This window comes from Hemicordylus capensis, chromosome 2, assembly GCF_027244095.1.
Source record: "Hemicordylus capensis ecotype Gifberg chromosome 2, rHemCap1.1.pri, whole genome shotgun sequence".
Taxonomy (NCBI): domain Eukaryota; kingdom Metazoa; phylum Chordata; class Lepidosauria; order Squamata; family Cordylidae; genus Hemicordylus; species Hemicordylus capensis.
The window spans coordinates 339,060,410-339,084,581 of record NC_069658.1 but is presented as its reverse complement, the minus strand read 5'-3'; the positions used below and the strand labels follow the sequence as shown (position 1 = coordinate 339,084,581).

The 24,172-nt window shown below is 44.3% G+C and overlaps 1 long non-coding RNA gene across 2 annotated transcripts in view; it reads right to left on the bottom strand.

Moving 5' to 3' along the window:
- LOC128342434 (uncharacterized) overlaps window positions 1-24,172 on the bottom strand; it is a 50,301-nt gene that overhangs the window by 8,249 nt on the left and 17,880 nt on the right. Inside the window, exons 2-3 of one of the 2 annotated variants that reach the window (XR_008314981.1) lie at window positions 5,617-5,748; window positions 4,599-4,757 (exon numbers count right to left, since the gene is read on the bottom strand). This is a non-coding gene — a long non-coding RNA (uncharacterized LOC128342434). The remainder of the gene's footprint in view (window positions 1-4,598; window positions 4,758-5,616; window positions 5,749-24,172) is intronic. The other variant, XR_008314982.1, reaches the window with a different exon arrangement.

The window sequence follows — 24,172 nt, the reverse complement described above, 5'->3', positions numbered from 1 at the left end:
CTCTACTGCAGAATCCGAGCAGTTTACAGGAAATTCTGAGATATATCCTGGAGGATGTAGTCAGTTAATCCAGGGCACTGCTCAAGCTAGTCCTACACAGCTATTGAGGGCAAAGACACTGACATGATTACAGTGTGGACAGTGGGTCCAGATTTCCCACTCTGGCATGTCACTCATCCCCTCACTGTACTACTCATGGTTACAGGAGTGGTCATCTGAAGAGATGAATGCCATAAATGTGATGGCAGGCACTTTTGTGATTGGTATCCTGGGATGAACATTGTAACTGTGAATAGCATGGGAGGGGGAGTGAGGTGGAAGGGGAGATATGTTGGGGATGGGACCCACTTTGTATGGCATACATAAGTACACTATCCTTTTAAAAATTAATCTGAATTAAAAAGTACACTGTCCTTTTAAAAATTAATCTTTTAACTGAGAATCTGAAGCTCCCTTGAAGTTTAAATTGCAGATGAAGACCAGAGTGGTCAGAAAGCTATCTTTCAAGGAAACTTCCTTGTCATTGTCCCATAGTAGGGGTGTGCACAAAACTGGAAAACCTGGTTGGTTTGAATGGAACCAGACTCAAACTGAATCGGGTCTGGTCCGGTCTTCTGCACACTACAGACAGGTCCTGGTCTGGCTTGAGTCCAAACCAGTTTGGGCCCAGCTTGGAGAGGGGGGGCAGGAATTTTTTTTTTAAATGGATGACTTACTGCCATTGTCATGACCCAACCGCACAGATGGCCAGTGTGCATGTACAGTGACCTCCAAAGTGGCCTCTACCAGCACAGAGAGGCCAGAAGGGCCAAAAACTGCCTGAAATGGGCCATTTGAGACTGGGCGGAGGCTGGCGGGGTGAAGGGGAATCACAGGAGATCTTGCCGTGGCTGTGGCAGCACCCCTGCAATGGCAGTAAGTTTGCCATTTTTTTTCTTTTTTAAAAAAAGCCCGAACCAGCCTTAGACCGACCTGAGGGGTTCAGCTCAACTTCAAGCTGAACCAGGTTCAAGCCAATTCGAGTGTGAGCCGGCTTGACCTCAAGTCGGCTCACACATCCCTATCCCACAGAAGATCTACTGATGTACCACCAGGAATGCCAGGGTTCCTTGGAATACAGTCTGTAAATCATTGATGTAACTATTTAGATAGACGTACGTTGGACCATGACCTGCATTGGATCAGAATTGCAAATCATGCCTATTGAAGAAGGTTTGGGATGCAGCAAGTTACATTTTAAAAATCTGTTCTGCCCTTCGATTTCATCCAGAATCCCAACCTGCCTGTCTGCTTGCCTCCATTTCTTCCTTTCTGGAGGCCAACAGAACATGTGAAAGAACATGGAAGACACAGATACGATGAATATGACAAATATTTATATACCACTTTTCAACAAAAGGTTCCCAGAGTGGTTTACAAAGATATAAACAACAACATACAATGGCTCCTTGTCTCTCTGAAAGGGCTCACAGTCTAAAAAAAGAAACACAAGGCAGACACCAGCACAGCCACTGGAGGGATGCTGTGCTGGGGCTGGATAGGGCCAGTTGCTCTCCTCCTGATCAATAAAGAGAATCACCACTTTTAAAAAGTGCCTCTTTGCTCAGTTAGCAAGGATTGACACAACTTTACCTTCCTGTTATACCAGTCAGGGCATGTCTTCAAAGTTAGAACTAACACTGAGATGGTAAACGACAAGGCCAGACAATTAAAATAATGCTAAAGGGCACAGGAAAAAACCCTGGCCATAACTTTATTAATGATAACATAAGAAACCAATTAGACATTGTTTGCAAAAGGAGAATGAAGGACAGCAGCCAATATGAAATGGAGAACATCCAAGGCAGTGCAGGTTGGCACTGCCCAGGAATCTGCACAAATAAACTGTATAACAGTTACAAATCTCGATAGCTCAGCAGTCTGTTTTAGGGGAAGGGAAATCACAAACTTAATAGCTAAAAGGGAGAACCTTTTAGCTGACCTATCAGCTCTTTGAGCTTGGGGAGCAGTATCAACCTCCTACAGAGTCTCATCTTGCTACTTTGTAATGCCAGTTTAGTCCAAAACAAACCAGAGATCATCCATGATTTGATTTTGGATGCTGACCTGCTATGCATTATGGAGACTTGGTTGTGGGAGGCTAGTAGTCCCGTCTGGTCCCAGCTTCACTCAGCTGCTCACCCCCCACCCACCGGTGCAGCCGAAGCATGTGTGATGCTTCTTTAGCAAGCTGCCCATGTGCCACCTTCATGGTTCTGGCCTCTGTGAATGCACGGAGGCCATTTGCATGGCATCCAAGCATGCGTGGAGGTCATTTGCATGGCCATGCAATTTGCATGGCCATGCAAATGGCATATCTGTATGCACGGATGCCACGCAAATGGCCACTGCACATCCGTGGAGGCCGGAACCACACTACTGCCATGGGGCAGATTTCTAAAGAGGCATCGTGTATGCTTGGACTGTACCAAGAAGAGGAGCCAGCAGCCAGCAGTGATGCCAGCAGCATCACCAGAAGAGTAAGACTCTTAAAATTACTTATCTCGCCACAACCCCACCCATCCCTTAGAAGATTCCCAAGACTCCAAGAATACTTTACAAGTATAGCCGCTCAAACCACCAAACTGGTTCAATCAAAGAGACCAGACTGGCTGGTTGGTTTGACTGAACCAGTTAGGCAAGTTTCAGTTCGAAATGTGGTTCGGTTCAAAATTGATCCAAATTCAAACCAAACTGTGATTTTTGATTCGTGCAGGGTTTAAAGACCCATTAGGTTGGCCTGCCTGAGAAGGTTATTAGATCCGATAGGATTTCAAGAAGCCTTGGACAGGTTTCACATAGCCTCTGCTAATGATTCTGCCAATGCTGTGTACATCCGGTTCTTCTTTTTTTTGCTTCAGTGGGCTTTTTGTATGATCAAACCCCAGAACTCAATGAGCATACTTTTAAAACTTACAAGTTTTATTCAGATACTTGAGGCATATAGAATGGTTAAAAAAAAGATACATAAAATGGTAAACAATACATTAAAATATAAACATAAGCAACATATAACACCTAAAAAGCATAAAATGGGTGGCATTTGAAGCTACTATTAAGACTGATATTGTGAAAAATATTGAAGCTTATCCACTAAATGGATCTAAATCTTACCCCCTTATATAAAAGTTATATTTACCCTTTGAGTACCCTTGAAGTATTTTCAGGTTTCTCCAAAAAAGATTTTTAAAATTTAAAATAAAAAACTAAGTAATTCACTATTTAGTGGATAGATAAGTCTAAAGGAATATACTGAGGTTATGCACACAATGGGAGAAATTCGGGCTAGTGGAGGCTAGCCCAATTTTCTCCCATCGTGAGAATCACCGGGCTTGGCTGCGAGCCTGGTGGTTCTTAAGCAGGTAACCTGCTAAACTACCCCTACCCTTAAACTAGGTTTGCGGAGCAAGCATTCCACAAACCCGTATTTTTTTTTAAATTGTGTGTTGCCACGGTGCGGCTCCACGCCGTGGCAACTCACGAGGAGACCCCCAACTGGGGGGGCATGCTGGAGCTTCTGGGGGCTGTGCGGCCCCCAAACTCCCCAGCCCTGGCCGGCTCCATGGCAGAGCCAGCAGTCATGTGGGTGGCCGCCCAGAGCAGACTGCTGCTCGTGCGCTCTCCCCGCAACCCCCCTAGAGGCTCTTCTCACTAATCATGAGAAGAGTCTCAATATCTTGGATATAAAGAGAGAGGGGGGGTTCCAGACGAGAGAAAACAAAGAGGAAAATGTGCAAGAAAAAAAAGGGAAATATGCATGTAGGAAGAAAGAGAGAGAAAAATGCTATTTTTCTACTGATTTGACTTTTTATATCCCCAAAGTCACACCTCTTTTCAGATGCTTGATTGGTTTCCACTAGGGGTTTGCACAAAACTGTAAAACCTGATTTGGTTCAAGTAGAACCGGATTCAAATCAAACCAGGTCCAGCCTGGTTTTGTGCACAAAAGAGCCTAGCCCACTCCGGCTTGGGTCTGAACCGGTTCAGGCCCAGCCTGGGGGGGGGGGGGAAGGGGTGTCTCAGGCCTGCCTCGGGGGGGGGGAAGGGTGGTTGGAATTTTTATATATCATACTTTCCGCCATTGCAGGGCCCCAGGGGGTGCTGCTGTAGCTGTGAGGGGTCCAGCCACGCAGATGGCCAGTGTGCATGCGCTACAGCCTCCAAAATGGCTGTGGCTAGCACAGTGAGGCCCGGAACGGGCCAAAAATGGCCAGAAATGGGTAATTTGAGACCGGGGTGGTCAGTGGTGGGAGGGGAACCTCAGGAGACCCCTAGGGGCCACAATGGCTGTTAGTCCACCATTATTTTTAATTTTTTAAAAACTGAACAGTCTTCTCATCTGCTCTTGTCATGCTGCTCTCATCAGTCAGGTTATCTGACAAGATATTCTGCTTTGACAAGATGGCTCTTGAGTAGCTCTATGGGGCAGTTGAGTGAAGGAGGTGCTACCTCATCTGTGACCACCTGGAACTGAGTGTCACAACTCAACAGGCTGTTGTATATTAACTATTCAGTATCAAAATAAAATTAATTATCATTTGTTTTAACCATGCCCTCACCTCTTGCTGTGGGCTTCTCAGAGGCATCTGGTGGGCCCTAATGTGAAAAAGGATGCTGGACTAGGTAAGCCTTGGGCCTGATCCAGCAAGGCTGTTCTTAGCCAGATATGGACTCTCCTCCAGACAAGGTAGCTTGATACAAATTCCAATAAACTTTAGCTGTACAGTGGGCAAAAGAAAATAAGGGTATAGTTAGCTGTTTCAAATTGAGATTCTTGTTTCTGTTTCCTTTCTTGCTTCATATTTATATCTCTGTCATGATCAATATGGTTAAGGCTGTCATAAAAGGCATTTTTAATTAAAAAGTACTTAAGTATTTAATCAAAGCTGCAATGATCACACTGCTTGGCTGGTGTTTAGTGTGTTTATGTACCATCAAGACACTTGACTATGAGAGCAGAGTGACAGGATACAAAACTAATCACAGTTGTGGCCTGCACTGCAACTCTGGCATTCAAGCATACCATTTATCTCTGCACAAAAGCTGAAGGAATATTTTAGGTTTTTTGTCTGCTGTCTGCTTGGAGTTCTAATCAGCACTTTCTTATTTTACAAAAAGACAATGTACTGTACCTACCAACCACACAAGAATAGGATTCACACTTATGACTTTATTTATTTATTTATTTACAAGTAAATTTTAGCCCATTGAATAACGGGCGCTAGGAAAGGAAGGGGCCCAAATTTGCCCTTCCTCCCGGCTCTGCCGCCGCCTTGGCCAGCTTCCCCCGCCGCCTCTTCCCCCCTCAATCAGTGGCTGGGCGGACTCTGGGGGCACCGCTGCCAGTCCGGTCCGGTCCAGGCAGCCCCCGCCTCACATTCCCGGCCGGTCTGCCCGGCTGGGCAAGGGCCCCAAGGACTCCCAGCCGCCCGGCTTCAGTGGCAGCTCAGCCGCCACCTCGGCCAGCTTCCCCCGCCGCCGCCTCCCCCCGCCTGGCTTCGGCGGTGCGGCCAGGCTGCGGCCATGGTTCTGCCGCCACCTTGGCCGCCTCGGCCAGTGTCCCCCGCCGTCGCTTACCTGGTGTCTTCGGGGCGGCCGCTTCTGGCCGCCCAAGATGGCCGCCGGGTCCTGTTGTTCGTGCCTCCCTTGCTCTGTTCTGGGCATGCGCTGTGAGGCACAAACGCACCGCCCTTCAAAAAATGGATCAGGCTGGTTTACACAGATAAATAACAAATAAATAAGATGGACACCTGTCCCCAAAGGGTTCACAATCTAAAAAGAAACATAAGATAGACACTAGCAACAGTCATCGGAGGTACAGTGCTGGGGGTAGATGGGGCCAGTTACTCTCCCCCTCCTAAATAAAGGAATTGCCACAGAGGTTAAAAGGTGCCTCTTTGCCAAGTTAGGGCTGGGCTGGGGTCTGGGCTGCGGTTTGCTCATGGTAAAGTGGTCATATGAACACTGTACCACAGTCACAAATTCCAGTTCAGCATGCCACCACTTTACACACCCTAGGGGTGCTTTCTGACAGAATGCTGTACACAGTTGTGTTTTAAACAGAACACACATCATCACTTCAAAAGTTTTCTGCAGACAAAACTTGTGTACAACACTCATAAGATCCTTGTTTTTTGGGGGGGGAGGGATCTTTTCACAGAAGCATATGCAATTTTATTTATTTAAATTAAGAGTTAATTTTAATATAAAATTAACCTGCCTGTCCAACTAAAGAGAATTAACACATCTAAACGATAACAAACAGACATCATGATGTAACATCCATGAGTTAAACATCCAGCTGTTCGTCATGCAGAAGTTGTAGCTATTAGATTCCGTCTATGTATTGGAGTGCCTGGAACTTGGGGGAAGCAGCAATTGGTGTGAGAATCACAGGTTGGTTTGGCCTCAAAACAACTTTCCTTTTGCCATTAACAGATAACTGACTTTCCCTGACCTTGGGCTTGTCTACTTGCCAGTTGCCTACTTAAAGGATCATGTTGTCATGGCAGCGGTCCTAGAGACCTTTTTTTCCTGGAATATTTGAACACTGCAATTCTCACACATTCTTTCAAGATTTAAGTTGGTCAGAAACAATTGGTGAAATCAACTTTTCATTTTGTGCTGCCATTTGTAAGCAGAGACCTATGCACCATATGCACCATGCTGATAAAGCTTTAAGACACTTGTATGTGTGTTTTAAGCCAAATAAATAAGTCTCATACATCTATGAAAAGCATTAACCAGCATAGTGCTAGCTCATTGAACTCACTTAGATACAGTTCCTAGAAACTTCCTCATGTGAGATTAAGGGTACATGAATCGGTTTGAGCTCAAACCGGGTTTGAGTCAAACTGGCCCAGTTTGACTGGATTGAGCTCGAACTGGATTGGCCTTTCAAAAAGGGGGGCCAGTCTGAGTTCGATCTGAATTGGGCCTGGTTCGGATCAAATCGGTTTGGCCCAGTTGAACCAATACAGACGTTTGTAAAAGGGAACCCATTAAGGATTGCCCTTTACAAGCATCAGGGGGGTTGATAAAGGTCAGGCGGGGGCGGGCAAGAGGTTACCTTACATGCCGCTATGGCACGTGGCTCTTCGGCAGTGGCATGCCGGCGGTAGCTCCCCTAGGCCCCAGCGGTGCTCCCCCCATCAGCCTGGGCTGAGGAATCTCACTGGGACCTCTGTGTGTATGGTAATCTCTCACCCACTCCTGCCTGCCTTTTTCAAAACCACCACCACCCCTGAATCTGGTAAGGGGAATCCTTACCAGATTCCCCTTTACAAGAATCTAAACTGGGTCGAACCAGGTTGGACCAGACCGCTGCCAGTTTGAATGGACCAGGTCGTGGACTGGGCAGTTTGGTTTGAGTTCAGCTTGAACTAGAACCAAATTGCCCTTAGCAGTTCTGTGCACACCCCTATGTGAGGTGATACTGCAAAAATTCACCATATGTAATTGCTGATCAGGACTGTCAAAGGAGGGCATGGTGGAAATTTGCAGAATGGACTGACACTGCTAAAGGGCCCATTGACAGTGGCATTGGTAGAGCCTACTATCAGGACTAGCCAAACTGGAGAGACCTTGAACATGGCATACTGTGTTGCCAAACTCAATCATATAGACTGAGAGATCACAGGAGAGATCAGAAGAGAGAAAGACAAGTCCAATAATTTTTAGGTGAGCAATGGCTTGGGCATTATCAGTTGCACTGCTTCTCTCATGGTCCTCTGGGCTTTGTGCCTTAGTGTGCTGTTACTCATCACACCAAAGGGATATGGAGGCAATAATGTTGAACAGCTTTGCTTTTTGTGTTTGTTTGTTTTTTGTCACCAAGCACAATTTTTAAAACCTCAGGCAAATTTTAAAATCTTAAAACAGAGCACTTTCCCCGACCAAGGAGACTTTGATTTGAAAGAGCACAAACTCCTTTGTTGTCCAATTGCTTTCTATGACGTTGTCCATTGCCTTCTATAAGCTGCTGTCCCTTTTACCCCTCTAAAAAGAACAAAACTAAACCATCACAATCTCAAATGTAATCAGCAGTCTGACTTGCAAACCTTCAAAGACCTCCATCTTGAAAACATACACAATGCCTTTAATGTGCTGCCTTCCCCAAAGACTTAAACAGTAAAGACTCTGAGAATTGATAGGTACAAGAGTACTGTAGAACCCCTGACTGGCACCCAGAAGAGCCAGTCAAAAGGCAGTATAGTTCTCTTCCAGCAGCTACCTTCCCTACACTGTTCATGTCCCTTGTACTGTTTATTTCATTATTCCTTCCCTGCCATCCCCTTTTGAACTTCACAGAACTCTTCTCTGGGCAGATATGAGAGGACAGAGGGAAGCCTAAGCTCAACAACATGTGATTAAGTTTGATTAGTATATGAGAGTCTGGAGAAAAGACGGATGAATAAGCTTGTTACTCATAGAAAATGACATGGAGGTGTAGGTGAGCAATGAACACATCATTGCAGATACTTGATAAAGAGCTGTTGTACAGCCTGGGCCATATTCTGTGCAGTTATGTGCTGTGATGATTTGTAAAGTTTCATGGAAACATGAAAATCCAATATGACGTGTACTTTAAGACAACGGTTAAAATGCCAGCTCCTACAGGTTCTTTTAAAAATGCTACTTTTACTTGAAATGTCCATAGCTTGTTAAATGTCTTACAGTTTCTGGAAGTGTTTATTTCAAAAACCAAGTACCATTTTAGAAAAGAAAAAAAAGACAAAATTACCAGAAATTCCAAAATTAGACACTGCTACAACATTGGCGGGGGAAGGGAGGGATCTGGAAAACAAGGCATGCTCTGGCCACTTAAGTGCTTTAAAGTTCCATTAATTTCAATGGGAAACTTAAGCAAATGGTCTCTTGACTATTGACAATGGGATTTAAAAGTGCCTAACTTTGCCTGGATCATACCAGCCAATACATATAGATGTACATATCAGGGGGTATAGAAATATGAGAGAGAGAGAGAGAGAGAATGAGAATGAATACCATAGCATTTTCTAGAACAGGAAGGTATCTATGAAAATATTAAGATTATATTTTCTAAGCAGTGGTCCATAAGTTCTGTAGCAGAATATGGATGGTATGGATCTGTCTGTGCTGCTGCAGTCTCCTAATGAATTGCTGCTGTTACTGCACTTTTGTGCAAGAGTACCAATACTTCAAGTATTGTCCCTGTACTCTGGAAGCACTACTTACTTACTTATTACATTTATATACCACCCCATTCAAATGGCTGTGGGTGGTACACAACAACAAAAACAAAATCCACAAATCAGTCCTTTAAAAACAAAACAATGTAAAAACAGCATAAAACCAGGGCTGGATTAAGCTTTTTGCCACCCATAGGCAAAAATGCTTTTGCCACTCTTATACCTTAAACAAAAAAGGTTTGCCTTTAAATATATATAAGGTAAAGTGGCGGGGGGACTTTCTAATTGCCCACTCCACCCTTGCTGCTGCAGCAGCTACCCACAGAGAGAGGTGGGAAAATGTGAGGAAGTACAAAATTTGCTGCTCCTCAAATTTTGCTACCGTAGGCAAATGCCTACTCTGCCTCTCTGTTAATCCACCACTGCATAAAACTATTAACAATTAAAACATGTAAAACAGTTGGATTTACTGGATTGGAAACACATTGCTGAAGGTGAAGTGATGTGTTGCTCATCTAAGTAGTGCTTCTAGAGTGTGGGCACACTACTTGAAGTATTGCGGCTCTTGTGCAAAAATGCATCACCATCAGCACTCTGTTAAAAGCCCACAGGTGGATTTTTTTTTTTTTTTTTGAAAGCCCACAGCTGTGCTGGTGGCTCCACACCACCATGCTATGCTGAGGAACATGAGCCAATATTTCACAAGGCTATGGTAGCCATCTATAACAAACTAGTGTTATGCATAGGATATGCCTGTTTCAATCAGATAAATACTGAACATGCCAGCAGGTGTGTCAGCAGTGGGGGACATGGCTATTAAGTGCACTCCCATTTCTCCTCACATGTTCACTGAATGGTAAGGGGTGGGGTGGGAAGGAAGTACTTCTGAATGGAGCTGGAGAGAGAGAAATAGAGAGATGGCACAGCATTTATGCTCCAGAAGAGTATAACAGAATGAACAAGAAATAGGCAAAATGAGAGGATGGGAAAAGGTCACTGAAGAAGCAAATGAATCTCAGAGAGATGAGCTAAGTAGTCAGGCAAGCCTTTGCTACTGGGTATAAAACTGATCACATTTGAACATGGACACAACACATGAGAAACTGCAGTTTTATGCAGTTTCTGGAAGTATATAGAAGATGGTCATGGAGACACACATGCTCTATACAAGCAAGCCACAGGGATGGGTAGCTCAGTAACACCTCTTCCTGTTTTGGCAATTCCTGTAAAGAAGCAGGCAAAGTGGGCCCTCTGCCAGCCCTTTCACCCATTTGAACATGTCCATCTTTATGTTTGCCTGGAACTGCAACCCTACACTCCTGGGGTCACAGACAACCAGGGCTCTGCTCTCTCACAATTCCCTGCAGCAGCAGATTTGCATAAGTTTCAATGCCAGTCCAGACCTGGGAAATTTGAATGAGAGAAGATCTGTCCCCAGTCCTGTTGTTTCCCCAGTCTGCCCACACAACAATGTCCAGACACATGGAGCATCAAAATCTCTTTTGGCTGTATCAAAGGCTTCCCTGGAGAAGAGGGGGTCACTGTGCCAAAGTTATATCATTAACAAGGAAGAACAGGGACCCCATGCAAGCTGGGTCCCCCCCCCCCGCTTTTGGATGGCTCAACACATGATTGCACAGTCCAATGGAAGACCAAAGTTTTTTGAGCATAAGTTCCTCCCTGGTAGACTGGTCCTCTCATGAGAGAAATAATCCCCTGGTGGCAAGCCGCCACGGGGCAGGGGAATGGTTTGGTCTCCATGGAGTGTTTTGCCGGGGTGAGCCATCGCAAAAGCATCCATGGACACTCTAGGTCGGACCCCGGGATCCTTGCCTTCCCTTATATACATATCCCCTCCCTCCTAGGAAGTCATAATGTTCCCTTCCCTTTCCTGAGTAACAGAAAAATAGTGCCCCTCAGCAACCCCCCCCCCCCCCGCTGCCAGAAACTGTGTTTGTGTGAGGCTGTTTTGTTGTGGGGCTCTGAGTGTGACAGTGCAATTGCTGTCAGATGAAGGGCTTGCGTGGCATTTAAAAGGAATTTAAATGCCCTTTCCCTACCACGGGTGGGTGTTCCATCCCAAAAAGGCTTGATCATGCTCAGCACAACCCTTTGAAGACTGTGGCCAATGGCTGTTACCCTGCAGACGTTCTGACACCTTGCCCACAGTCTGGTGACATGAGCGCTATAGAGTTTGCTGGGATGTGGCCTCTGCAGACCAGGAAGAGGGAGGGGCTCCCCTGCCCTGAGGTTGTCAGGCTGTGGTCGGATGAACGTTTGTGATGTGATTCATGGTTAGAAAAATTACCACAGGTTTGGCAACCTCCAGTTTCATTTTACGTGAGAATACAGCCAATCAGAGGCAATGGTGGCCATACATTCATGATAAAGTTGGTGGTATGCATATTGTCTGCCTGAGACAAGACTTTTTGAGATTTCCACTAGTGTCAAGGGACTGGGTAATATTATCAGAAGGGGGGCAATTCCATCACGTCAAAGCCAGGCTTTATCATGTTTTTCTCCTATCCTTCTCTGTGGGACGAGTGTATTATGCAAAATGTATATCAACTGTTTTAATGGAGAGCTTTCAAGAAGGCAAAGGAAGGGCAAATGTAATGTTCTTCTTCAGCCTAGCAAATTTTGGCTGGGAATATCTAATTATTCATTTATTAAATCTATTAAGCTATAATGTGGAAAAATTATCTCTAATGACAGTTACAAAACAATAATTTTAGAATAATTATTTAAGCAGCCAACACATTTTACCAGCAGCACTCATGGACAAATTTCTTCTGTTCTCCTTTCTGTGTAGGGTTTCTTGATACTAAACATGTCCTCCTCCTTACATCCCAGTTATTTGGTTGACGTTTGTTTGCAGGATTCAGTGAATATACTGTCTGTTGGGTCACATGCCAACAATTTCCTGACTGACTGAGAGACAGAACCACCCCCTCCCAAATTAATAATAATAGATATTTGGAAAAGTATTTCCCTGGAGGAACACAGTTCTCTTTTTTAAAACACCAGGGGGAAAACCCATCAAAATACATAGTGAGGGGAGTCTCATGATTGGTGAGACTCGCTGAGAGTGGGTTAGCGGGGAGTGCAGGCTTAGCCTGCTCTCCCCGTAGACGATCAGGCAAGAAGACTGGGGTCGGGATTGGCCGCTCACATGACTGCCAGCTCTGTTACGGAGCTGGCGGGGGCTGCAGGGATTGGGGACCACGCTGCCCCCAGAAGTTCCAGGGCAAGCTCACAAATTTAAATTCCTTGTCCCGCGCAAGCACACAGGGCATCCTGGAGACCCCCCAGGGCCGGGAGGCTTGATTCAGCCTCCTGGCGGGGGTCTCCTCATGTGTTGCCATAGCGTGGAGCCATGCCACAGCAATACACGATCAAATAGATGGGGTAGCGAAGCGCTTGCTCCACTAACCTCGTCTGAAGGGAGGGCTCCGTAAGTGGGTTACCTGGTTTGAGGACACCGGGCTCACTTGTGAGCCCGGTGGTTCTCACACTCACCAGAAAGTAGGCTAGGCTCCCTTAGCTCGCTTTTTGGTGATTGTGAGAATCGCCTCAGTGACTTACACAATTAAATGCTTGTCAGAGGAAGAAAGGACCTCCTCCTCCAAAAATGCTTATACATGTGGCCCTTGTTATTCATGAGGGTTCTGTTCTTGCCTATAGACGTGAATACAGAAACCACAAATAACCAAAACTTGTGTCAATGGGGATAGTAGGGGTTAGATACTCCCCAGGCCTCCAGAAATCCCCCCCCAAAAAAACCCCAGAACATCTTCCAAATTTTTGAGAACTTTTTTCAAAAATTATTGGGGAATTTTTCTTTTTCTTTTTTAAAGAGCTACAAAATGGCTCCATGCTGCAAAATGATGACACTGGAAGTCATTTCCAGCTACCCAGGAACCACAGATAGATGAATTTTGCCTATTTTTAAAAATGTGGATATAGAAACTGGTTCCCTATGGTCCAATGAAACTGCGGTGCCGAGACTGTGAGTGATGAAGGATATGGGTATAACTGATTCAAGGGAAGATGGAAACATGACTTTAAAAAATATATTTCAGATCTACTGAACAGTGTTCCCTCTAACAGGGATTCCCAGATGTTGTTCACTGCAACTCCCAGCAGTCCCAGATGCAATCGTCTTTGGCTGGGGATTATGGGAGTTGTAGTCAACAACATCTGGGAATCCCTGTTAGAGGGAACATTGCTCCTGCATCAGAATCTCCAAGAAAGCAATGGAAATAATTTTGTGCAACAGGAGAAATTAAAGTTTGCTTGGTAATACATTGTTCTACTATACTTTCCCCTTTCATTAATATTGGTCTTCAAAATACTACAAAAATGGTATTCTATGGTGGATAAAATGCAGAAACAATAGGGGAGGCTTTGGCATCCAGACCTCTTTGCACTGGGTTGCTGGGTAAGCTTACAAGGGTCCTATCTAACATAAATCAAATTGTAAACACTAACAGGTACTTTTGCCGGGAATACATTTATGTATGTACAGCAATTACTTTGCAATTGGAGCTTAAAATTAGTTTACAAGAAATGAGCTTAAATTAGTTTACAAGAATCTTTCTTATTCATATAGATTCACTAGGAATCTCCCTGGGTGAGTTCAGTATCTCAACCTAGCCCACCTTAGGTTGTTGTGAGGATAAAATGAGATAGTCCATGTATATGAACCTCTGCTCTTTAGAAAGATGATTGAATAAAAATCAGATAGTAGGTAACGTTCATAACTGTTCTATATAGAGTGCATGAATGTCAGGGCAAACGACTATCTCTAGGCTTTGGAGCATCATATGGGGTCAATCAAAGTGGGCTCCCATTGAGAACCTCTGCCCTCCCAGCCAGGTTGACTACTGTCTCTCCCAGTACTGGTGGCATTACTGGTACAAGTTAGCAAGAGATTTGCACTTCTGGTCCACCTAGCACTCCCATCTACAAATTGTCAGGTCCTTCAGAGGCCCCTGAATTATTGTGAGGCCTCTAGGGGATGCTTCCATTGTTTAGTGCCTTAGTAACACAGGGGCTTTTGGGCCTATTAACCTAGGGAGGGTGGTGGAACAGTGACTGCTCCTCTTCTTCCCATCCCATAGCTCCACTGGAAAAGGGAGCAGGATGAAGTGACTCCTCTCCCATCCTTGAAGGGAAGGGGGATGAGGAGAGCTGAATTTGTGAGGGCTGAGAGTACAGGGGGCAGTACACCATAAGACGCAGGTGGGTGCTCAATGCACATTTACCTTTGCCCCAGGTCCTCCTTGAACATGTTGCCAGTACTGGCTGGGCTCCGCATAGCAGTTACAGACTATGAGATGTTAAAAGAGCAGAGGCTATGAAAAGAGGAGAATAAAAGAATTCCAAGACCAAAGCTAAGGTTAAAGTATATAACAATGTCTATCAAGTAGAAGCAGAGCTATCTTGATGGTCCCCTTCTGATGTTACCTCAGAGGTATGAGTGCTGCTGCAATGTGTTTCCTTCCTGTGATACTTTAGAAATATCAAAAGAAGCCCTTAGTGTTCCTACCTGAAGGGAGGTTCTGTGGTGAACAGAGGGCAAGGGACCTTGCGAAGAAAAAGAACAGGGCTGGCGTTACTAATGTTCATGAATACAGCCAATTGAAGAGTAGTGATATGTACTCTACTTAAAAAGGAAAGCATATTTATCTTATTTAATAATCACAAGTTAATCAATTCTTAAATCAAAACAAGCTTTAGAAAAGCATTGTCCAAATCTACTAATCTGATTCATTGAGCAGAAATTATAAACAATTACATCCACTTTAATAGTGCTCCTTAACAGTTGTAAGATTGAAAATAGAGGTATCACAATGTTCTTTTTAAAATCAAAATAAATCAATAAAAATGATTAGCCATTTGCCCCATGTTCCTTCAACTTCTCAACACTTCTTTCTAATTAACAGCCATCTGGCACAAGTCTTTCACCACCCACTGAGTAAACAACTGACAAAGCTCTTCCAGACGATGGAACCTTTATTGTTATGCTCCTGCTAACCACTTCTTACTGGCAACTCCAGGAGCTTTCCCACACATAGCTTCCAGCTCTTGGGGTAAATGTTGAGTGAAGCCACTTTGAATTACACTCGTGGCATGAGGAAAGCAGCCCCTCCTCTCTGCTCTCAGGTTTCCTTTTTGTGCAGGTTCACATTGCATGCCTCCATGTTTTCCTTGTAGCCGATGAGGAGAGAGAGAGAGAGAATGAATGTGTTTGGGAGCTCAATGGGGTGGAACACAATGTTGCCTTCAAATCTGATGTCCTAGACTGGGAGAATTTATACACACTAACAGATTTTTCCCTTTCCCCCTAACACATGTGTGGTGTGCTTTACATCAGTTTAAAAACCTCTTTCTAAAGCAAACAGACTGATATTGTTCAAAAAAGCCAACTTGAGCATACGTAGAGGTTTTGTAACTATAACTTTCAAAGAGTGTTTTTTCACTCTTTGCATCTAAGCAAGGCAGTTCTATTTGCATTCTTAAATCCTCTTGTCATGTTAATGATAATGTAAATGCTCTAGTCAATGCCTCTCCCTGGCATTTGCTGTGGCGTTTTCAGAAAAAAAACATGCTTAAAACCAGGATTTTAAAAACTTGGAAATACATTGAGACAAGCTAGAATTCAGAAGACAAAGCCCAGTTTTTGTCGAGAGTGCTTCCAAAGACCTCCAACAGACTTTGGGGTAAGTCTGGCCAGTTGTGAATACACACACTCTCTTCCAAAGGAGATTCGTGCTAACAGCCCTGTGTGGAAACACTCCAGGATGCAAGATTGTTCCAAGCAAATTGCTTCTCCTGGGACTGCCTGATTTATTCCTTGAAGTCGGATTGTAACATTCCCCCCCCCCCAAAATAAAGAGACTGCCATGCCATGCATAACAAATCTCACTGCAATAAACTGCCAAGCTCATGCATAATATGATTCCATCTTATGAAATAATAACTACCTGTCATTTTAAATCATTGGCAACTAAGTCCAGTCTAGCTGACGTTAATGCTTATGCCCACTAGTCAATGAATTTTTTGGTAGGATAAATACATGGGGGCATTACTTGTTTGGAACAGAAGAGCTGCAGGAGTCTTTCAGTAACCTGACAGTGACACTAAGAGATTTATTGTGACTATCATATCTGTGTCTAAAGTACTAGCAAATGGTAGGGTGAGCTCTCTCTATTGCATGTGCAAAACACTACAGAATAATCACCACTAATTGCACTTGAATATCACCCAGTATAAACTGAAAAACTGGCTTTGCACCTGAGCCAATTTTCACACCCTATGATGAGATATAAGTGGTGAAAAAATCAAATGATGAACATTCTTTTGAGAATCATCTTTTCCAGTTGATATCATGTGACATGAATGTTCTGTCTATCGATTCAGCTTAGAAAAAAATGGTGGTTTGTGTGGAAGCCTCTGAATCACAGCCATCTACTCTCCCTTTTAACAAAATGTGTGTCCCATGCGTCCAGAGGAATCAAGGGAGAGAGCAGAGGCATTGCTAGGGTCCTATTAGGATTGGGTCCATGGTAGGGATGTGCATGAGCCATTTGTGCAGCTGCCGGTGGGGTGGGGAGTGGTTCCTTTAAAAAGCATGTAAGGAGCTACTTACCTGCTCATCCTCGCCCTGCTGCTTTTCTGCCATTAGTGCCCGCCCTCCAAAAGACCATACACGGCTGCAGCACTGTTACCTGCCACCTCCGCATGGTGTTGGCATGCACATTCCTGGAGAGTGGGCACTGCTGGTGGAAAAGTGGCAGTGTGGGGATGAGCATGTAAGGAGCTCCTTACCTGCTTTTAAAGGGAACTGCTCTGCGCCCCACTGAGCTGGTTCAAACGCCGGCACCCAAACTGGTTCAGCACTTCCCAGAGGAGGCACCGAACCAGCTCATGAACATCCCTAGTCCCTGGGCCGCAGTATTTTATTTTTTTAAGTATTTATTTTATTTAATACATTCCTATACCATTCTAAAGTACTTGCTTTATTTTCAAATTTCCATCCTCTTTGCAGACACTTATTCTGGTGGCTTTGCTACCATGTGGAATTTTCTTGCTCCCCACTCTCCGCCCCTGGTGGCGCAGTAGTAAAATGCCGCCCTGTAACCAGAAGGTTACAAGTTCGATCCTGACTAGGGGCTCAAGGTTGACTCAGCCTTCCATCCTTCCGAGGTCGGTAAAATGAGTACCCAGAATGTTGGGGGCAATATTCTAAAATCATTGTAAACCGCTTAGAGAGCTCCGGCTATAGAGCGGTATATAAAGGTAAGTGCTATTGCTATTGCTATTGCTACTAAAAAGCCAAACAAAACTGTGCATTAGAATCTCACTCCCAAACTTTTTCTAAAAATTTTTTTTTGCTGCAACAGCAGCTTTGCTGTTGTGCAGTTTTTAAAATTAGACTTTGGGAGGGTTAATAGTAAAGGAGGGCATTATCTATCTCCTTCTCCTGGCATACCACCATGCCACACTCTTCATTTAGTATAGCAGCTGCCTTTCTACTGGGCACAAGAATTGCTGGCCACCCCTTCCCCTGAGCCCAGCTGGGCACAAGGATTATGCACCATCCACTCCATTAAGCTCAGCAGCAGTCTTGCTCAGCAGCAGTCCTGCTGCTGAGGCAGGAGGGCTGGCTGCCGTCACTTCATTACTTCCAGCAACTGGCTTGTTGCTGGGCATGACAGCTGCCCACTGCCCCCTCCAATGAGCCCTTCCACCTCAAGTGTAGATGGAAGGGGGTGCGGGTAGAAGAGGAAATAGGAATGAGTTGTCCTGCTCCTTCTCCTTACATTGCAAGTGCACAGAGCAGGGAGTATGATTCAAGAGCAGAGGAGAAGTTAGTGACAGGGAGAACCTGTTGGGCTAGAATTTTTAATTTTATTGAAGTGCACACCTCCCACCCCACCCCCACCTCCTCCTGCTTTATCCAAACAAGATAAGTGGTGGGGGCATGGGAGGAGAGGTATGCAAGAGTACCAGGGGGCAAACAGACATTTGGGACATGTGCCTACTGCAGGCCACACCAATAGGAAAAAAAGTAGGAGTGAGTAAAGATAAAGTGTGCCATCAAGTTGATTTCGACTCCTGGCACCCACAGAGCACTGTGGCTTTCTTTGGTAGAATACTGGAGGGGTTTACCATTACCCCTCCCACACAGTATGAAGATGATGCCTTTCAACATCTTCCTATATTACTGCTGCTGGATAAAGGTGTTTCCCATATTCTGGGAAACATACCAGCAGGGATTCGAACCAGCAACCTTCTGCTTGTTAGTCGAGCATTTCCCTGCCGTGCCACCTGGATGTTTTTCACACAGGGCTTCTAGCTCACATCTCCTTTGGAATGGAGGGTGTACATTCACATATCGGCCAGATTTACCCCAAGTCCCTGCAAGCTATCGAGGAGTACTTCACACACTATTTGAGTTTTTCATTGTGTGCCTGACTTATATCCAGGGGGAGGGAATTCACTTTTTACTTTGATTTTGGGGGACAACTCTGAACTTGCAGTAAAGCCTCACAGTAAACTTGCAGTCAAGCCTGCTGTGTGAAAAATGTCCTGGTGATGGTGATAAAAGTACTTTTGTAGATAAACTAAGCAAACATGCAGGAAAAATGATCTAAACTTAGTCAATAATTATCAGAGTGTCATAGTGAATAGAAAGGCAATGTGAAGAAAAAGCCTATGGCTTGGAAGTTACATTTTTGTCAGAAAATTGGAAGAATGTGAGCAAGCACAGTGAGTGATAGTTGGTCTGAAAAGCTGCAACTAAATGTTCACACAAAAATAAAGACTCTGAGAAAAAGGAGTCCTACAGAATTATATATCTAGAACACTTTCAGGGATGGAAAGGAAGATCATTGCAAAGTAACGCAAGAGAAGCATTAATGCAAGCCCATGGGGTATTTGTATGGGTAACTACGAGGGGTGGGGTGGGGGTGGTAGTGGAAACAAAGAACAATAAAGGAATAAGGATGAAAATGTTATGCAACAAAGGAAAGAGGTAAGGGGGGGAAATAAAGCAAAGCACATACTGCTCTTATTAGTGGTTCAGAAAGCAAACCATAGCTATTTAAGTAAGGAGAAATAAATGAATGTGAGTGAAAAAACAGAAATTCTGTGAGGGGGGAAAACTATTGACATCATTGTTTACATTGAAGAAAGATAACTGCTGGGAACTTAGCAAGTTAATAGAATAAAGTCAGTGAACTGGGGGGGGGACTGTATTTAAAGAAGCATAAAGCAATGTTCATATTAAACCACCTCTCCTCCTCAAAAATGCAGAAACATAGAAAGCAAAGGCATCAAGAAGACTGAACTGAACTGTGTTCAGTTCAGTCACCAGGTCCTAATAATTATTCAATAAATATTGACAAAAGGAGTGTTTCTCTTTTTACTGGGGGGAGGGGGGAGAAATAAGTTTATCAAAAAAAATCTAGAATAAAGAGATAATTGAAAAGATATTGTCAAGACAGAGGAAAACATATTGATAACAATATAGAAGGTTGATACATCATAGAAAAGGGAAACAAGAAGATTTTTATAAATAATATGCTATTAAAAAGAGGTAGGAAAAAATGTATAAGCAAGTCCAGCAAAGCATAAGTAAGGTTTTCTGTCAAAAAAGAAAGAAAGAAAGATAGTGATAAGAGGTAAAGACACCAGGCATGAATAACTGTCCAAAGCAGAATGACATAAAGGTATGTGAGGAAAACATCTGAAGTGGGAGAGGAACATTTCTGAAATAGATTCAGTGAAGGAAACATTGAATCTGTTGTTATGTGAATAGTGAAGTCAGATAACCATACAGAAACTTTATACAACAGATTGAAACTAACTGAACAGAACAGAAGAAATATTATAAAGGAAATCAAATTTATTAAGAAAAAAATAAAGAAAACAGAGGTGTCCACTGAGTGGCAATAAAAGACAGAAATGTAGGGGAAAAACAGCACTACCGTATATCCAAGTCCACCACAAGTGGATTGACTTGTTGCATATTAGTGTGTGTTTATTCATACCTAAGCATGTTTATTCATACATAAGTACCACTGGATAAGGGTGTTCATGAATGGTTCATAGCAAACTGGTTTGCCTCAAACCGGGGCTGGTTCGGAAGTTCAGGTCATGGACAGAACCAGGGGTGTTTCAGTCCATGATTGAACCAAACCAGGCCTGGTTTGGGCAAAACAGTTTCACACAGTAAGGGGCAGCCAGGCAGGGGCAGCGAGAGAGGTAATAAGCTGCTTACCCAACCAGCAGGGCTGCTGGTGCTACTTGCCACCACTGTGCCTCCGTGGTGCAGCCCCAAGCATGCTTCCCCCTCCTTTACCAAGCTTCTGGTTGAGCAGAGGTGAGTGGTAGCACCAGAAGCCATGCTGTCCGGGTAAGCACCTTTTTACCTCTCTTGCTGCCCCCACCCGGCCGCCCCTTACCGTTAGCAGAGTCCCGCACTCCTGTACTTGTAAAGGGGAATCATCACTGGATTCCCCTTTACAGGTATATTGGTCACATAAACCACCCAAACCCATTCAATCTAATGGACCAGACCAGACATTTGGTTTGACTGAACTGGTTCAGAGCAAGGTGGTTCAGTTCGAATTGGTTCAGATTCAAACTGAACTGTGTTTTTTGGTTCATGCACACCCCTACCACTGGGCTCAATGGGACTTACTTCCTTAGAACATGAGAACAGCCCTGCTGGATCTGGCCCAATGCCCTTCTAGTCCAGCATCCTGTTTCGCACACTGGCCCACCGGATGCCACTGGAAGCCACAGGCAGGGGTTGAGGGCATACTCTCTCTCCTGCTGTTACTCCCCTGCACTGGTACTCAGAGGCATCCTGCCTTTGAGGCTGGAGGTGGCCTTTAGCCCTCCAACTAGTAGCGAATGATAGACCTCTCTTCCATGAAGTTATCCAAACTCCTCTTAAAGCCTTCCAGGTTGCTGGCTGTCACCACATCTTGTGGCAGAGAATTCCACAAGTTGATTATGCATTGTCTGAAAAACCTTATAATTGTTTGTAGTACTGCAACAAAAGTTATGGGTCCACCTTTCCCTGCATTTCTGCTTATTTTCAGGAAGCACTGAAGCATTGTTGTGAAAGAGATTATTGAGAGTGTTGGTGAATCCCACAATATAGCTTGGCATATTACAAAAAGTGGGGCAGGAGACAGAGGCCTTGAGAGTGTGTCCATGTGTCATTATTGCTCATTCTAGGATTCTAGGTGTGAGAAAAGTGGTGATCCTTACATAACATGCTGTCAAACTGGAAAGGTCAATGCCCACTTTAGCAGAGTGTCTAAGGTCTTTACAAAGTCTCTCCACTGATTAACATCCTTTCATAGCATTTCTTGGAAGTTACCTGCCAGTATACAGCACATTTTCCTTGTATTTTTAGGCGTCAATTTAAAGAGTCCACCTGGACTTATATTGAGTATATTGTTCTCAAATATGAAGGGAACACATAACATAACAAACTAATATCCTGAAGAACAGTCTGTGCTGGCATTATCTATGTTTGAAATCAGAAACATGCTCTGTTTAATAAAAAGGAGTGTCGAGTGATTGGAACATAACCAAAAAGAGGTAAACACAAAGTATACAACAAACCATGACTTTTTTTTTTTAAAGGATCCTACTTGTATTTGAAGAATTCTTTTTCAAACCCTGAAAAAGTTATCAAGATAATTCTAATACTACACTATTATGTCAATGTGATATTGCCAATTAACTTCTTAACAGCCCGGATAATGGCTGCAATAACTGTGTCCATTAAAACTTTTTATTAACGTGGTTGAAGCAGAACCATATCTCATTCCTGAACTAGTTGGCCTAGAACCAGGCTGCTCTGGAGGTTCGATCGTAGACCAAACTGGGGGTAGTTCAGTCTGTGATTGAACTGAACCAGGCCCAGTTTGGGCAAACTGGTTTGGCAATGGCCAGGCAGCCAAGTGCAAGCAGCAAGAGAGGTAATAAGATCGTTACTCGGCTGGTGCAGCAGCCAGTGCTGTCACTATCCCTCCCTGTTGTGGCCCCAAGCACACTCCTCCCACTTGGCAGTGCCTTGGTTCTGGCTTCCACAGGTGCATGGGCACCATTTGCAAGGCCATGCAATTTATGTGGCCATGCAAACGGTGTCTGCACATTTGCAGATATCATGCTAATGGCTTTCATGCATCCATGGAGGTCAGAACTGAGCCACTGTTGAGCACACTTGGGGCTGTGCCAGAGAGGGTGAGCACTGTGTGCGGTGAATGGTGGCACTGACAGTCATGCCAGCCAGTAAAGATCTCTTTACCTCTCTCGCTGCCCCTAAGTAACCGGCTGCCCCTTACGTTTTAGAGGATTCCCCCACCCCTGTACTTGTAAAGGAGCATCCTCATTGGATTTCCCTTTACAAATATATTAACTGCTCAAAGCACTGAATTGATTGGGTCAAACGGACCAGATTGGCTGGTCTGTTTGAAGCAAACAGGTTCGGGGCAATGTAGTTCAGTTCAAATTGATTCAAATTCGAACTGAACTGCATTTTTTGATTCAGTTCGAAAGACACAGACCCCCAAAGACTGTAAATCTTTGGAAATATGACATTTAAAAAAGTGTTGCTGCCAATATTCTTCTCTTTATATTTGTGCTGGATAACAAAAATTCAGATATTCCAACAATAACATATACTATGTCCCCTTTAAACAGATCTGTCATTTGCCATAGCCCATGCTGAGTTCAGAGGTTTTTACTATCCTCATATCTACTACAATCATGCCACAGAGTGAGTTCTATGCCAATGAGACTTCCAGTGATTAACATTCTGAGCCTTTCTAAATGAGAGGGTTTGCTGCAGTTGGATCAGTGGGTTCATGCATTTAATTTTATCCAAAGTGACTGCAAGCTATGCAAGCACTCAAGATTTTCCTACTATTTCATTTGCAGTTTAGTTCAGACATTAAAAAATGCTGGTGTAATGCTCCACCTCCATGCAGCAGAGTGCCACTCCACTTTCCTCTCCACCCACCATGGCTACCCACTGTTGCCACCAGTGCTGTGTGTGCATTGTGGGAAAACAGCATGATTTTTATTGCAGTTATTGTAAATTGCAAGCATAAACTTGGGGTTTTTTTTAACTTGTAAGAATAAAGACTAGATGGTTTCTACTTTCCTTCACCTTCTTCCAGTCAGCAGAAATGTGCTTTGCTCTGTCCTCCTGGATTTTCCCCCTTTCCATGCTTTGTGGAGTGCTTCACCACTTCAAAAATGATGCACTTGACAAATGAAGTGAGTAGGCGTTGAAGTAGTGAAGTGCTCACAAAGTGGAGGGAGAGCACAGAAGTGCAAAGCAGAGCACATTTCTGCTGACCACAAGAAGAGGAGGGTATAAGGGTTTTGATTCTTTATTGGAGTCCACATCCCCTTCCTGCAATGGCAGCACAGCTGATTCTCCGTGCACTTTGCAAACATCCCTTGCATGTTTTAAGTCCGGAGAGTTAATGGCAGATATTTAGATATATAGATTAGATCTCTCTCTCTCTCTCTCTCTCTCTCTCTCTCTCACACACACACACACACACAGCTGAAGCCTCAGTTATCCCTGATCGGATGACTAGCACACATTGGGGCTCTTCTCACAACCACTGGAAAGCGGGCTAAGGGAGCTCAGCACAGCCGAGCGCTCCGCTAACCCCGTTTACCTGATCGTGAGTTGCGTCCCTGTGGCTCCACGCTGCAACAACTCATGAGGCAACTCCAACAAGCCTCCCAGCATGAGGGTCTCCCCAGAATGTCCTACACTCTCACATGGGGCATCCTAGGACTTTTGGCGGCTGAGTGGCCCCCGATTCCCGCCGGAGCTGGTAATTATGTGGGTGGCCAATCCGGCAGCCCAGGGTGGGCTAGCCACTTATGTTTGGAGAGAGTGGGCTTGACCC